The sequence below is a fragment of the Macaca fascicularis genome, chromosome 7 (assembly GCF_037993035.2).
Source record: "Macaca fascicularis isolate 582-1 chromosome 7, T2T-MFA8v1.1".
In the NCBI taxonomy this organism is placed as follows: Eukaryota; Metazoa; Chordata; class Mammalia; order Primates; family Cercopithecidae; genus Macaca; species Macaca fascicularis.
In genome coordinates, this window is record NC_088381.1 from 155,195,055 (window position 1) to 155,210,302 (window position 15,248).

Genomic DNA, 15,248 nt, shown 5'->3' on the forward strand with positions numbered 1-15,248 from the left:
CTCATAATCTATATTTCCTTCATTGCTAGATATAGAATTCTTGGTTGAGAGTCTTTTTTCTTTTTTTCTCTTTTTTCTTTTTTTTGAGACAGAGTCTTGCTCTGTCACCCAGGCTGGAGTGCAGTGGCATGATCTCGGCTCACTGCAAGCTCTGCCTCCCGGGTTCATGCCGTTCTCCTGCCTCAGCCTCCCGAGTAGCTGGGACTGCAGGTGCCCACCACCACGCCCAGCTAATTTTGTTGTATTTTTAGTACAGAAGGGGTTTCACCGTGTTAGCCAGAATGGTCTTGATCTCCTGACATCGTGATCCACCCGCCTCGGCCTCCCAAAGTGCTGGGATTGCAGGCGTGAGCCACTGTGCCCGGCCTGAGAGTCTTTTTTCTTTTAGCCCTTTGAGTATGTCATTGCACTGCCTTCTGGCCTCCATGGTTTCAATACAAAATTGGCTGTTCATCTTATTAAAGATCTCTTGTATGTGATGAGTTTCTTCTCTCTTGCTGCTTTCAAAATTCTCTTTTGACAATTTGTTTATGATGTGTTTAGGTGTGCATTTAAAATTTCTCCCACATAAATGGTGCAGAGGTCTTACATCTTTGGCCATACATGTTGAAAATAATGAGCAAAGTTTTGGCTTCATCCCTATTTACTTTCTTTCTCTTTGTTGCTTTTTAAATTGTGGTTGAAAAACACACATAACATTAAATTTATCATTTCAAATGATTTTAAGTATACAATTCAGTAGTGTTAAATATATTCACATTCATGACAAACAGATCTCAGAACTTACTTGACTTGCAAATCTGAAACTCTATACTCATAAAACAGTAACTCCTCATTTCTCCATTCCCCTAGAACCTGGCAATCACCATTCTACTTTCTGTCTCTCTAATTTTACTACTTTAAGTACCTCGTATAAGTGGATATGTGATTTTCTATGACTAGATTATTTCACTTAGTGTAATATCCTTAAGATTTATCCATGTTGTAGCATGTCAGAATTTCTTTCTGTTTTAAGGTTGAGTAATAGTCTATTGTATGTGTAAATATTTTGTTTATCCAGTCGTTTATCAATGGATGTTTGGGATGTTTTTACCTCTTGGCTATTGTGAATAGTGCTGTTCTGAACACACAGATGTAAATATCTGGCCCCCCTGCTTTCAATTATTGTGGATATATTTTCAGATATGGGATTGTTGGCTAATATGGTAGTTCTATTTTTAATTTTTTGAGAAAGCATCATACTGTTCTCTGTAATGATGGCACCATTTTACAATCCCACCAATAGTGCACAATGGTTTTATACATTTTTTCACATCCTCATCAACACTTGCTATTTTCTGTAGTTTTTTAAAATAGTACCATCCTAATGGATGTGTGGTAATATCTCTCTGTGATTTTAATTTGCATTTCTCTGATAACTAGTTGATCATCTTTTTACTTGCTTGGTGGCCATTTGTATGTCATCTTTGGAGAAATGGCTCTATAAGTCTGTTGCCCATTTTTTATCTGGTTATTTTACTTCTTGTTGCTGAGTTACAGGAGTTATTTATATATTATAGATATTAATTTCTTATCAGATATAGGATTTGTAAATATTTTCTCTCATTCTAACAGTTGCCTTTCCATTCTGTCAATTGTGTCCTTTTATATACAAAAGTATTTAAGTTTGATGAAATGCCAATTGTCTATTCTTACTTTTGTTGTCTGTGCTTTTCTTGTCACATTCAAAAAATCATTGCCAAGTACAATGTCATAAAAATTTTCCTCTATATTTTCTTCCAGGAGTTTTATAGTTTTAGTCTTAATGTTTAGGTATTTAATCTATCTTGAGTTCATTCTTGTATATGGTGTAAGATACGGGCCTGACAATTCATTTGCTTGGGAATATTAGGGGTGTGTGTGTGTGTGTGTGTGTGTGTGTGTGTGTTTAGTTTATCCCACTTAGAGTTTACTGAAATTCTTGAATATGTCTTGAAATTTTTACTCAAATTTGGGAAAATTTGGGAAAATTTAGTCATAATGTTTTCAGATGTTCTTTCAGAAATTTAGTTCATAATGTTTTCTGTCATCATCTCTCTTTTATCTTTCTCAGACTCTCATAATACGTATATTCTTGTGCTTGATGGTATCCTAACAGCGTCTGATATTTTATTCATTTTTCCTATTTTTTTCTTTATGTATCACTCTGAAAGTCTCAACTGACCTATCTTAAATTTTGTTGGTTACTTCTTCAGACAGGTAAAATCTGCTTTTAAGCCCTTCTAGCTAATTTTTTATTTCAGTTACTATAATTTTCAAGTTCAGAATTTTCATTTTCAAGTTCAGATTAAAGAGATCTCTATCTCTTTGTTGCTATTCTGTATTTGTTGAGACGTAATTCTCATACCTTTTTTTAATATTTCTTTGGGCATTATGTTCTTTAGTTCTTGGAACATGTTTTAAAATAATTGACTCAAAGTACTTGTCTAGCTACGTCTAATGTAGGATTCCTCAGCAACAATTTCTGTTGCCTGAGTTTTTTCTTGGGTTTGGGCTATATTTTACTTTTTTTTTTAACATCTCATAATATTTTGTTAAAAACTAGATATTTGGCCGGGCGCGGTGGCTCAAGCCTGTAATCCCAGCACTTTGGGAGGCCGAGACGGGCGGATCATGAGGTCAGGAGATCGAGACCATCCTGGATAACCCAGTGAAACCCCGTCTCTACTAAAAAATACAAAAAAAAATTAGCCGGGCGAGGTGGCGGGGCGCCTGTAGTCCCAGCTACGCGGGAGGCTGAGGCAGGAGAATGGCGTGAACCCGGGAGGCGGAGCTTGCAGTGAGCTGAGATCCGGCCACTGTACTCCAGCCTGGGCGACAGAGCCAGACTCCGTCTCAAAAAAAAAACAAACAAACAAACAAACAAAAAAAAAACCTAGATATTTTAAATAATATAATGTGACAATTATGAAAGTCAGATTATCCCCACAATATATATATTTTTGTTATTGATGTTTGTTTTTGTCATTGCTATTTGTTTAGTGAATTTCCTGAACTACTTCCATACAGTCTATATTTTTTGTCACATGTAACCACTACAATTTCTGGTCAGTTAGCTAGTGCTCAGTGAATGATTGGTCAGACATGTCCTTACATGCTTTGAAACTAGAAATTTCCCAGACTTTGCTGAGAGCTTCTATGTGCAGTTTGGAGAGGCCTTCAATGCTTATGTAAGCAGGTTAAAATTTAGCCTTTACTTTTTACTTTTAGCTTTCATCAGAGCCTGAGGGTTAGCCAGAGGCAACAGCTTAGGGCCTTCTCAAGTCTTTTCTGGGTGTGCATACATCGCTGCATATATGCAAAACCTTCTAGATTCACAAGAATAAGTTGGAGCTTTTCAAAGTCCCCCACAGACAACTTTGCAAGTTTTTCCCTTTATGTTTTTTGGTGAGCTTCTCTGTGGTCACAGCTGTTATCATTGCCTCATGAAGCTGCAATATTAAGTACCCACTGTTGATTGTTTTTTACAAATGTAGCCCCAGAGTTGAAAGCTCCTTAGAGTTGGTGAGGTCTGATTTAGGCCAAATACAGATGAGTTCTGCAAATGGATGTTTCCGGAGAACTGCCAGACATGTATGAATATGGGCTTTTGGGGAGCTTCAAACCCATTCTTCCCCTTCCAAAAGGTGTCTGTTTTACATGGCTACCATAATTATGAGGCTTTTTATTTTTTTCAAAATTTCTTTAAAGCTGGGGAGAGGAATAAAAATAATTTGAAATGTGGCAAAGCTCACTGTTGTCATTGAGATTCAACCATTTTTCTTCAAAAAAATGTCCTTGAATTGTTGCAGGCCTTTGGTTAATTCACAGAGTTCTTAAAACATTGATTAAACAATAAATTATTATTACTATTAATTTTGGAGTCAGTGTTTTCATTCTTTCATAGAAGAGTAAATTCTTGGAGAATCTTACTTTGCCATTCCTATGCTCTTACATGTTTGAGGATTTTTGTAATTTAAATTTAAATTTATTTAATTAAGTAATTATTTTTTAATTTTTTTAATTTTTTTTTTTTTTTTTTTTTTTTTTTTTTTTTTTTTAGAGATAGGGTCTGGATAGAGATTCTGTCATGCAGGCTGGAGTGCAGTGGTGTGATTACCACTCACCGCAGCCTCAAATTCCTGTGCTCAAGTGATGCTCCCACATGTTTTAAGCAGTAATAATAGTCCATTCTTAAATCTTGTAATGTTCTTTATTAATATGCAAACAATAAACATGTGGGATCCATTGCAATATTTTCTAAGGCATGCAATACATGCACAGCTACATTACTTTCAGAATAACTCCTTCTTTATAAGAATGGTTGCAATCTTCTGAATCTGGTCCTCTTTCCAAATAAATTCCAATAGCAGTGGCTTGTAGGATTTCAATATGAGTTATTATGTCCACATTGATTGAACTGGTACATAATTTAAATGTTTTTGTGATAAATATTAAATCTATTTATACTCTGGAAAGGAGAAAGACACTCTAAGTGTAATTTTAGAGAATATTCATAAGATGAGTTAAATCAGATTTTTGACAGCTCTTTTTATGGATTTTATTTAAATTACAAGTGTTTTTAACTGTTTTCCAGATGCAATTATCATAGACCACAGATTCGCGTTCTTTATAACCCTGGGGAGAAATCACACAATTATATAGTCAGAGATTTAAACTGAAACAAATTCTTAAATACAAATTGTCCATTATATGACTAGTATGTAAATAATTAGAATTTTACTAAAGAAGGCAAAAAACACCAGACATACTTCTGAATGCTTTATACAACCAGTCACTTAATTTAAAATGCTCATTTCCATTGGCTGTGCTTCAAAAATGATGTACATTGAACACAATACTCATTATTTAAGCAGAGTTCAATGAATATTGAACAAAGGCAGAAAGAGGAGGTTTTGTGCATTTAAATGTGTTTTTAATCTGCCTTTCAAAAGAGCTATTTATTTACAAATAAAACACTTTATGGCTTACCTTGTAAACACATATTTATAGTGGATAAAGAGCTTTCAGGAAAATTCTTAATGTAAGTAATGTTAAACACATACATCAGGGTTCATAAAGTATTTTGTGATATACTGGTTACAACTTAGAAAATGATTTTTCTGGCCTGGCAAGTTGGCTCATGCCTATAATCTCAATGCTTTGGAAGGCCCAGGCAGGAGGATCACTTGAAGCTAGGAGTTGAAGACCAGGCTGGGCAACGCAGTGAGAACCCATCTCTACAAAATATAAAATTTAAAAAATGATTTTCTATAATATTAACATTATGAAGGAAACTTTTAAGGCAACTTCACTGAGATTGCAAATTATGGGTTTTGGATTCAACTGAAGTCTAGGCTCTTAAAATACCTTTAAGAATCCTAGCCATTGTGAGTACTGAAAGATCACCATCAACTAGTAACTCATTTTAAGAAAATATTCCACTGTCTTAATATGATTTCTTTTTCATTATTCATAAACTTTTTCTTTTATTTTTGAGACGGGGTCTTGCTGTGTTGCGAGGGTGAAGTGCAGTAGTGTGATCTCCGTTTACTACAACCTCTGCCTCCTGGGTTCAAGCAATCTTCTCACTTCAGCCTCCTGAGTAGCTGGGACTACAGGTACATGCCACCTCACCTCTATTTTTAATAGAGACAGGGTTTTGCCGTGTTGCCCAGGCTGGCCCTGAACTCCGAGGCTCAAGTAATCCACCTGCCTCGGCCTCCCTAGGTGCTGGGACTACAGCCATGAGCCACCACGCCTGGTCATTCAGGAACTTTCTACATACACACAAAAATAATGTTAGAGCCTAAACTAGATGATAACAAGTCTTTCTGGACATTCCTGAAATGGATCTACATATGAATTTTCCACAGTGAACTAAAAGTAAGCTGAATTTTACCCTTGCTCCAAAAGGATGTGTTTGATATCCTATGTCAAGTAACAGGTATGTAAAAAGGAACAAGGGGATTGTTATGTGAGAATAAGAGCTTGCATACCCTAGACTAGCAGCATAGCACACTACTGGAATGTTGGAGGCCCTGGATTTTGCCTTTGCCTTATATACAAGCTTCAGTAAATTGTTTAAGCCCTCTGTGTATAGTTTTCTTATCTGTAAAATAATAATGGCATTATTCACATGGCAGAATGCTAAGCAAAATAGGTGCCTGATACATAACAGCTAGTATTTTTAATTAGTAAAAACATGTATTATGGTGTAGAAAAATGAATTCTAAGGTGAATGTGAATTTTTGACTTGAAGAATCCCAGGAGGAGGTCAGAAGTTTTCTCACGATGAGGTGAATGGAAAGTTCAGGAAGTTTGTAAAAACAATGTTGGGGTGATTGACATCTTCCTCTGCATTCAAGACACAATCTTCAATTGATCTGTGGTATTCCTGATGGACTCATATATGGATTCTATCAGCCTAGTTAAGACCACCTTCAACAATCTACCCTGAGGAAATGCCCTAAAAGTCAGGTATGCTGCAAGAAGTAGCCCCCAATCCAGAGAGGAGAAGGCTAGAAAGCGGCTTGTCTGTATTTAACCCACAGCCTCTAGAAAAAGGTTTGTGAGGAGGTTCCATATGGTGACGTTTATTAATACATTATCCACAAAGTAGGGGAATCTTGTATCTCTAAAGAACACGGTATTATATGGTGGTTAACTCAGATTGGGTGCAGTGGCTCATGCCTGTAATCCCAGCACTTTGGGAGGCCGAGGAGGGTGGATCACTTGAGGTCAGAGGCTTGAGACCAGCCTGGCCAACACGCGAAACCCTGTCTCTACTGAAAGTTCAAAAATCAGCCTGACGTTGTGGGGCACACCTATAATCCCAGCTACTCAGGATGCTAAAGCAAGAGAATCGCTTGAACCCGGGAGGTGGAAGTTGCAGTGAGCTGAGACTGTGCCACTGCACTCCAGCTCGGGCAGCAGAGTGAGACTCTGTTGAAAGAAAGAAAGAGAGAAAGAGAGAGAGAGAGAGAGAAAGAGAGAAAGAAAGAGATAAAGAAAGAAAAAGAAGAAAGGAAGGAAGGGAGGGAGGGAGGGAGGGAGTGAGGGATCCCTGGCTTAGTTAAAATTCCTATTCCCCCACTTGCTAGCTATATAATTTTGGCTAAGCTTCAGTTTCCTCATATACAAAATTGAATGACCACAATTAATCCATAAAGCTTATTGGGAACCTTCAGTGACAATTTGTATAGAAATTACTTAGCACAGTGCCACACACATTATAAACATATGCTGTATATCAACATACTAATAAACTATAACTGGTAAAGATCATTACATGCAGTAGGACTGTTAAAAAAAATGTGTAGGAAACACTCTCACTAAAATATACCATAAAATTTTGACAAAATATTTGCGTGGGGAGGTTAATAATCTGTTTGTTGTAAATGTCTCTGATTCTACAAGGTTTCTGGTTGTGATTCACAAGAACTCACAACTCTTATAGAAAATATGTCATATGCAAAGTTTTGAAGAGGAAATTTCTACACTATAGACAAAAAATAACATTTTACAAGAACCTACATTTTGATTCAAATATCACTTTACAAAATGTGAACCTAATCATGACTTATTGCAAGTGGGTATTGTAGAAAACACATACTCCTGCTTCAAAGAATTGCTGCAGTGAAAAGCAAAATTTGTTTGACAAGCCCAGGCTTTTAGTGGGTTATAGACAAAGTTGGTTTCAGAATATTATCCTAGAATTGATTTTATCATTGTTAGAACAGTACCTGTTCATCATTAAGAGGTTTGGTGATATCAGCATTTGTATGAGTAGACTTGAGCTCAGACTGCCCTTGTCTGAATTATTGTGCTGAAGATTTAAGAGAAAGACACCAAATAAGGGGCACTGGAATGAACTAATCATGAAGTGATAAAGACAACTGAAGTCTGCAAATTGACCAATTATAACTGACATAGCAGACAAGAGTGGGAAGATTTATGATAAATGTGTTCCTGATTGTACTCCACGCAGAGCAACTGGTGTTAGCAGTAATACAGAAAGATTCCCAGGAAATATAAATTCAGGTTAATCGCTTTTCTTGATGACAACAAAAGGAGCATAAATTTGGTAAGAATTGACCAGGACTTTTATTTGATGAGGCAATATATCTGGAGCAACCCTGTTTGTAGACATGCACAGAGTGATATATATTTTGCTTGTGTCTCAGATTTCTCACCTGTGAAATGAGGAGAGGTTGTCAGATAAGATCGAGGATGCATAGTTAAATTTTAATTATGGACACATAATGAATAATTTTCATTCATATGGTCCATTCAATATTTAGGAATACTTAAAATGTATTCATTACTTATCTCAAATTTAGATTTATCTGGGTATCCTTCATTATAATTTGCTAAATCTGGCAAACTAAATTTGGGTAACAATGAGTTGTGAAGATTAAATGAATTAATACATATTAAGCACTTAGAAAGGTATTCAGCACAATGGAAGTACTCAATTGATGTTAGCTTTTATTAAAATCACTACTATTATCTCACTGAGGTAAATATAAAAGTCTTCTTTATGAATTGAGATATGTCATTTCTCATGTAATAATATTTAGCTATTCACACATCTAAAAATTATAATCACTACATGCAAGTAATTTTTTAATCTAAATTCATGCTCTTTGGGCCAAAGCTTCTTGCATGGATGGCAAAATGATGTTTATATTGCTTTTGTTTACCAAATTAATCTTTTAGGAATTGTTTCTGTTAGGGCATTTATTCCCCAATTTGGTTAACTGTCCATTAGAGAAAAATAGAATAACACCTAGATTTGCATAAATGAGTCAATTAGCTGGACTCTCTGTAGGTATTAATGGATGAAATAAAACTGCCTATCGTAATTCAAGATATATTTTATTTATTTTCTAATGAGAGACATGGGAAGGACTAATATTTTGAAGTGTTAGTTTGTGCCTATCACACTCCTTGTCCCCAATTCTTTCTACCCTTTATTATTCCTCTTCTACTTTGCCCCCAAAATGCAAAATCTTAGTTTGCTTCAAATGAATCTTGTCCTAGCAGGATCATTATTAGCATCAAATTCTGGTGTTTGTATGAGACACATCTCAAGTGGAAGTGTGATTTATAGAAAATGTGATCTCATGTTATCACCACCACCCAGGCTAAATATCCTTTAAACTGAAGGAAGAGAAAGAAGACTTAGAGGGAAATCAAGAGAATCAGATGTTGGTGACGTTGCAGCCAGTTTCCTTCCCTAGCGGGAGGAATAGAACCTCAAGGAGATTTGGGGATTAGGAAGAGAGCACACTTTCTTTCCGTCTCACTCTTTGGGGGGTTGGCAAAATTCCCAGAGTTCTCCAGCCATGATGGATATAGATGGTAGCATAAAGACCCCAGAGAAGTGGCTGGAATAACCTAAGCCAAGTTCTCATACATGTTGAAGGGGTATATATTGACACTCATGTCATTTTATGTGAGCAGAAAGTTGCTGACAGGGCATTGAAAGCCAGCAAAGTCAGTGACTTTAACCAGCAGATAAAGATTACATAACCAGAGACCAAATGACAAAATAGATATTTCTATACATATTGCCATAAAGTAATTCAAACCAATAATCAGATGCCATCCTTGAGAGGAGGATGCTATTTGTCCCTCTCAATCTCTAATTTAATTTCTCTCCAGTAAGAAAGGAGGGAGGATAAGTAGTCAACATTGCTAGATTTTTCCTCCTGAATCAAGAGAAAACACTGGAATGGCTGAGTTTTCATCCTGGATGGAGTAAGATAAATGAGAAACCTATTATTATATAAAAAAGTTATGTTTCTCATTCTTTGTCAAGAGCCCCTGTGATGTGTGAGGCTTGAAGACTTATGTCTGCCTTTAGTAATGACAGAAGCAGTCTAAGTTTTGCTAATGTTGAACACATGCATAACTAATTCATGAGAAGGTGATTTTTGTTGTTGTTGCTGTTGTTGTTGTTTTCAGACAGAGTCCTCCTCTGTCACCCAGGCTGGAGTGCAATGGAGTGATCTCAGCTCACTGCAACTTCTGCCTCCTGGGTTCCAGCGATTCTCCTGCCTCAACCTCCCAAGTAGCTGGGATTACAGGCACACACCACCACCACACTTGGCTAATTTTTTTTTATTTTCAGTAGACACAGGATTTCACCATGTTAGCCAGGCTGATCTTGAACTCCTGATCTCCTGATCTGCCTGCCTCAGCCTCCCAAAGTGCTGGCATTACAGGCATGAGCCATTGCGCCCAGCTAAGAAGGCTTAAATGAGTATCTGATTGGCTATGTGAGAGTGTTTATACAGAAGTTCAGAAGACCAATGATTGCGGGCCCACTATGTTTTAGGCACTATACTAGGCTCTTGTTCATAATCTTAAGAGATTTGCTATTTTACAAGTATTAAACTTGGGGCATAAAGAGATTGAATAATTTGAACACGTCTCTGACAGTTTGTAAGTGGTAAGGGTCAGATTTGGTTGAGAGCCGCTCACTTCCAAGCAGAAACTTTTTGGAATATCAGAGCACAAGGTCTCCCTGCTAAGTATCATCTGTTATCAGTCACTATTCAACTTAACTATGAATAGCCAGACTAAATTTTATAGGAATCTTCTTACTCTCTTTCATTTATATTTCAAGAATCTAAAGACATTCGTCAACACCAAGTTTCTTCAGAGGTAGCTTCTGATCGTTTCAGCAGCTTTAAGATGAGGGCAACTGGAAAAAACAATTTTTAACTTCCTACCTCAAATTGAACATGAAGAACATTAAAAATGTGTTTCTCCTGGCCAGGCATGGTGGCTCACGCCTGTAATCGCAGCACTTTGGGAGGCCAGGGAGGGTGGACCACAAAGTCAGGAGATCGAGACTATCCTGGCTAACACGGTGAAACCCCGTCTCTATTAAAAATACAAAAAACTAGCCGGGCGAGGTGGCGGGCGCCTGTAGTCCCAGCTACTCGGGAGGCTGAGGCAGGAGAATGGCGGGAACCCGGGAGGCGGAGCTTGCAGTGAGCCGAGATCGCGCCACTGCACTCCAGCCTGGGTGACAGTGCGAGACTCTATCCCCCCCAAAAAAGTATTTGTCCTAATGAAAGGAGAAAGCTACTAAATTTCTGACAAAATCCCTGGGTTAATGAAAAAATCAGTAGCAGAATACCCCAGAATATATCACTTACTTCTGGAACACACAGTACTCCCTAAAAAGTAGAGATACTCGATGTCCATTTGAAATTGCGTTTAAGTGGTGACTTTATGGAGTCCTTGTTCCATAGTTCAGGCGACACCATTTGGGGATACTTTTGTTATCTTTTAATTGAGTCCTGACCAAATAGTGTGTTTTGTGGTAGGGTTCTGATTTCCTACAAGTCCTGTCTCTTAATCCTGAGCCATTTCTCTAGAAGGGTGAAGAAAGTCAAATGGCTTCTAGAGGATTATTGTAATTATTGTCGTTAATTTTGGATGCTGAGGCTTTTCTTTTATTTTTAAGATGATTTTATAGATATGTCAATAGAAAACTTTGAAGACAATGTCTGTGGCATTTTAATTCACTTCATCATTGTTTTTCTGGAAGTTTCTCAGCAATTACTTTGTAATCTATGCTGCCTGTTTTGCTGCAAGTGCATTTCCGTAATTGGCCTATGAGAGCAGACATTTATTGGAAAAAAAAAAAAAAAGGCTGCCTGGAGAATATTATTTCAGGCTCACCACTGCCTAGGAAAATAAAAAGCTCTCTGCAGAATCGAGAGAAAAGAATCTCAGGGGGTATTATTTCAATGTTAAGTGTGATTTGACAAACAGGTTAAATTAAATTGCTAACATTAGAGTAGTTCTTCTCTTGTTATTGAGGCTAGGAAATAGATTGGTCTAAATATCTTAATGAAAAATTCACAAAATGTAAATTTTATCATAGAGACAAATTACTTTACATAAATTGAAAATATAATGTAATCAGTGTTTTACATATTGCCTGTAAAACATTTTTGAATAATCAATATTGATACCATATCATCATTGATTCAAGAAAACCCCAGCCATGTATGTATATAGGTATGTATACATATATATGTATACTCATACACATACATATATGTATGTATGTATATCTACATATATGTGTGTGCACACATATATACATATATATACACAAAAACATGTATCTTGGTACAATAGCTGGAATTTTAGCTTAAAAACATTAGAATGGTATATGACACTCAACACCAAATAATCTGTGAAAGAAAGAATTGATAACTGCACCTCATTAAAATTAAAACTTTCTGCTCCACAAAAGACACTATCAAGAGAATGAAAAGATATGTCACATACTGGGAGAAAATATTTCCTGAAGACATATCTTATAAAAGACTGTTATCCAAAACTTACAAAACACACTTAATACTCAACAGTAGGAAAATGAACAACCCAAAGAAAAATGGGCAAAAACTTTACTAATCACCTCAACAAAGAACACATATAGGAGACAAATAAGCATAGGAAAAGGTGCTCCGTATGTCTTCAAGGAAATGCAAATGAAAACAACCATGTGATACTAATACACACCTTTTAAAGAATGGCTAAAATCCAAAACAGTGACCACAGTCAATGCTAGCAAGGATGTGGAACAATAGAAACACTCATATATTGCTGGTGGCAATGCAAAATGATACATGATACAGCCACCTTCGAAGAGTTTCTTACAAAACTAAACATATTTTTACCATACACTCCTTGGTATTTACCCAAAGGAATTGAAAACGTATGTCCATATAGAAACTTAACTTGCGTTTTTATAGCAACTTTATTTGTAATTGCCAAAACATGGAAGCAACCAAGATGCCCTCCAGTGAGTGAGTGAATAAATAAACTGTAGTATATCCAGAAAATAGAATATTACTCAGTACTAAAAACAAATGAACTCTCAAACCCTGAAAAAAATTAGAGGGAATTTAAATGCATATTACTAAGCAAAAGAAGCCAATCTGAAAAGGCTACATACTATATTATTCCAACTATATGACATTCTAAGTAAAAGAAGACAATCTGAAAAGGTTACATTCTGTTTATTCCAACTATATGATACTCTGGAAAAAGGCAAAACCATGGAGACAGTAAAAAGATCAGTGGTTCCCAGGCTTTGGAGGGAAGGAGATATGAATAGGCAGAACACACAGGATTCTTAGGACAATGAAGTCATTCTGTATTAGGCCATGGGGTGGATATCTGTCATTACACATTTATCCAAACCTATAGAATGTAGAGAAGCAATGCAACTCTAGTGTAAACTATAGACTTTGGATGATGATAATGTTGTTTCTATGTAGATTCATGGATTGCAATAAATGTACCACCCTGGTGGGGGGTGTTAGTAATGGGGAGGCTATGCGTGTGTGCAGGGAGGGGCATATGGGAAATCTCTATACCTTTCACTCAATTTTGTGCTGAGCCTAAAACTGCTCTAAAAAGTAAAGTTAAAATTAATGAGTATGAGCAGAGTCTTTGAAGCCTGATAGCATGTCCCAGTATCCATATGTTAGGAAAGGACTCTTCCAACAGCCTTTGAGATGTCTGGCCTTGTCAATTCACAAGTTCTGTAGTAAATCCAAGAAACTTGACTTTCTGCTTGGCTCTGTTTCTAATGGCTGAAGTCACATTCATTCTGGCATTATTCTGCTAGTCTGTTCTTCTAGAGAGGTTTCATCTGTTTCATTGAACAGAATAATTTAAACAATCCCTATTCTTTCCTTTGTTCATAAGATTATTTTAAGAATTCCTGGAGAATTATGAAATTTTACCCAAATTAACACTGTGCTGAAATACAAAAGTGTTTTCTTTTGTAATAGTAAAATGTTAATGATTAGAATAATTATTTCTAAGGTAAACATAACATGTTACATTTTAAACAATTTAATTGAACTTTATCCTAAGCCACAGCCTTGACATTTGGGCTCATTAAGAAAAGAGAATTTATGTCAATACATTGATGGTCTTTAAATTTCACTTAAAATCACACCCTGATTTCCAGAAGGTAGGACCAAAAATTTTTGGATCTATAAGAAGTTACTCTAAGAAACAATTTATCTTAAGCCAAAGATGAAAACATAAGGAGGGTTTTGACATTTTGAATGAGGTCCAAGAAGCTGGCAGTGTGAAACCACATGAAAATGCAAAGAACATTTTAAAGAAAAGGTTACTATAGTCTTTTTCAGTAATCCTAAAGATATATAGTTCATATTATACCAGATTTAGATAGAATTACTTGGGGGGAAATGTTCTTATTCTACTGAAACTAGCTTTTCCCTCCTCATCAATTGGATAACATATTAGGCATTAGTGATAGAAAGACGTTTGAAAGCTTTGCCATTTTAACATAATCATGAGAAATGTCTAAAAGTTATACAGGCTGAATTAGGAAAAGCTGCTTATTATGGGGAAAATACAGCTGCATGTCAATAGCAGAGAGAGAAATATGTTTCAAACAATGACCTGGAGACTATATGATGCTACCTAGGTGTCGTTCTAATCATCAAAGAACATTTAAAAAATGCAGTCTGTAGTTTTAGCAGTAATTTGATGGTGTACTAACCTATTGCTGAGTAACAGTTCATGGACAGTCTCTATTAAATCATTATTGGACTTGTATTTTTCATTTTGTACTAACAAGCCAGTAATTATATTGTGCTACACATTCAAAAATTGAAGTATAAATATAAGCAAACATAAACCTAATATTTGATATCCTGGACCTTCATATTATGGAAATAAAAATGATAAATTGAGGAATCCACTATGAGGATAGAATTTGATGGAGTGTATGGAAATTTAATGTCTGGGTTTTGAAACATCTGGGTTTCAAAGAGTCGTTAAGACTCTCTCTCTCTCTCAACCAGGTGTTAACATCTCTGAGATATGTCAAAAAAGTTAACTGATGTCTAAGATGACTTGACTAGTCCTCTGGTGGTCGTGGGGCAGTAAGAGTGGATGAGGTGCCACTATCAGTTTAGCAGCAGGCAAAGAATAAGCCATTTCAGGAACAGCAAAAACTGTGACGCCAAATTGAACTTTCCAGGCTTAGTCAACTTGAAATATGCCTATAAAAAATGTAAGTCATTAGAGGTTTAATGAAGAAGGGGGCAGAAAAAAAAAAGTGGTCAAATACAATTGATTGAAGTGAATTATTAAAGTACAACAGTTTTACTGATGTGTTTGTGTGTGTGTGTGTTTGAAGTGCACCAATG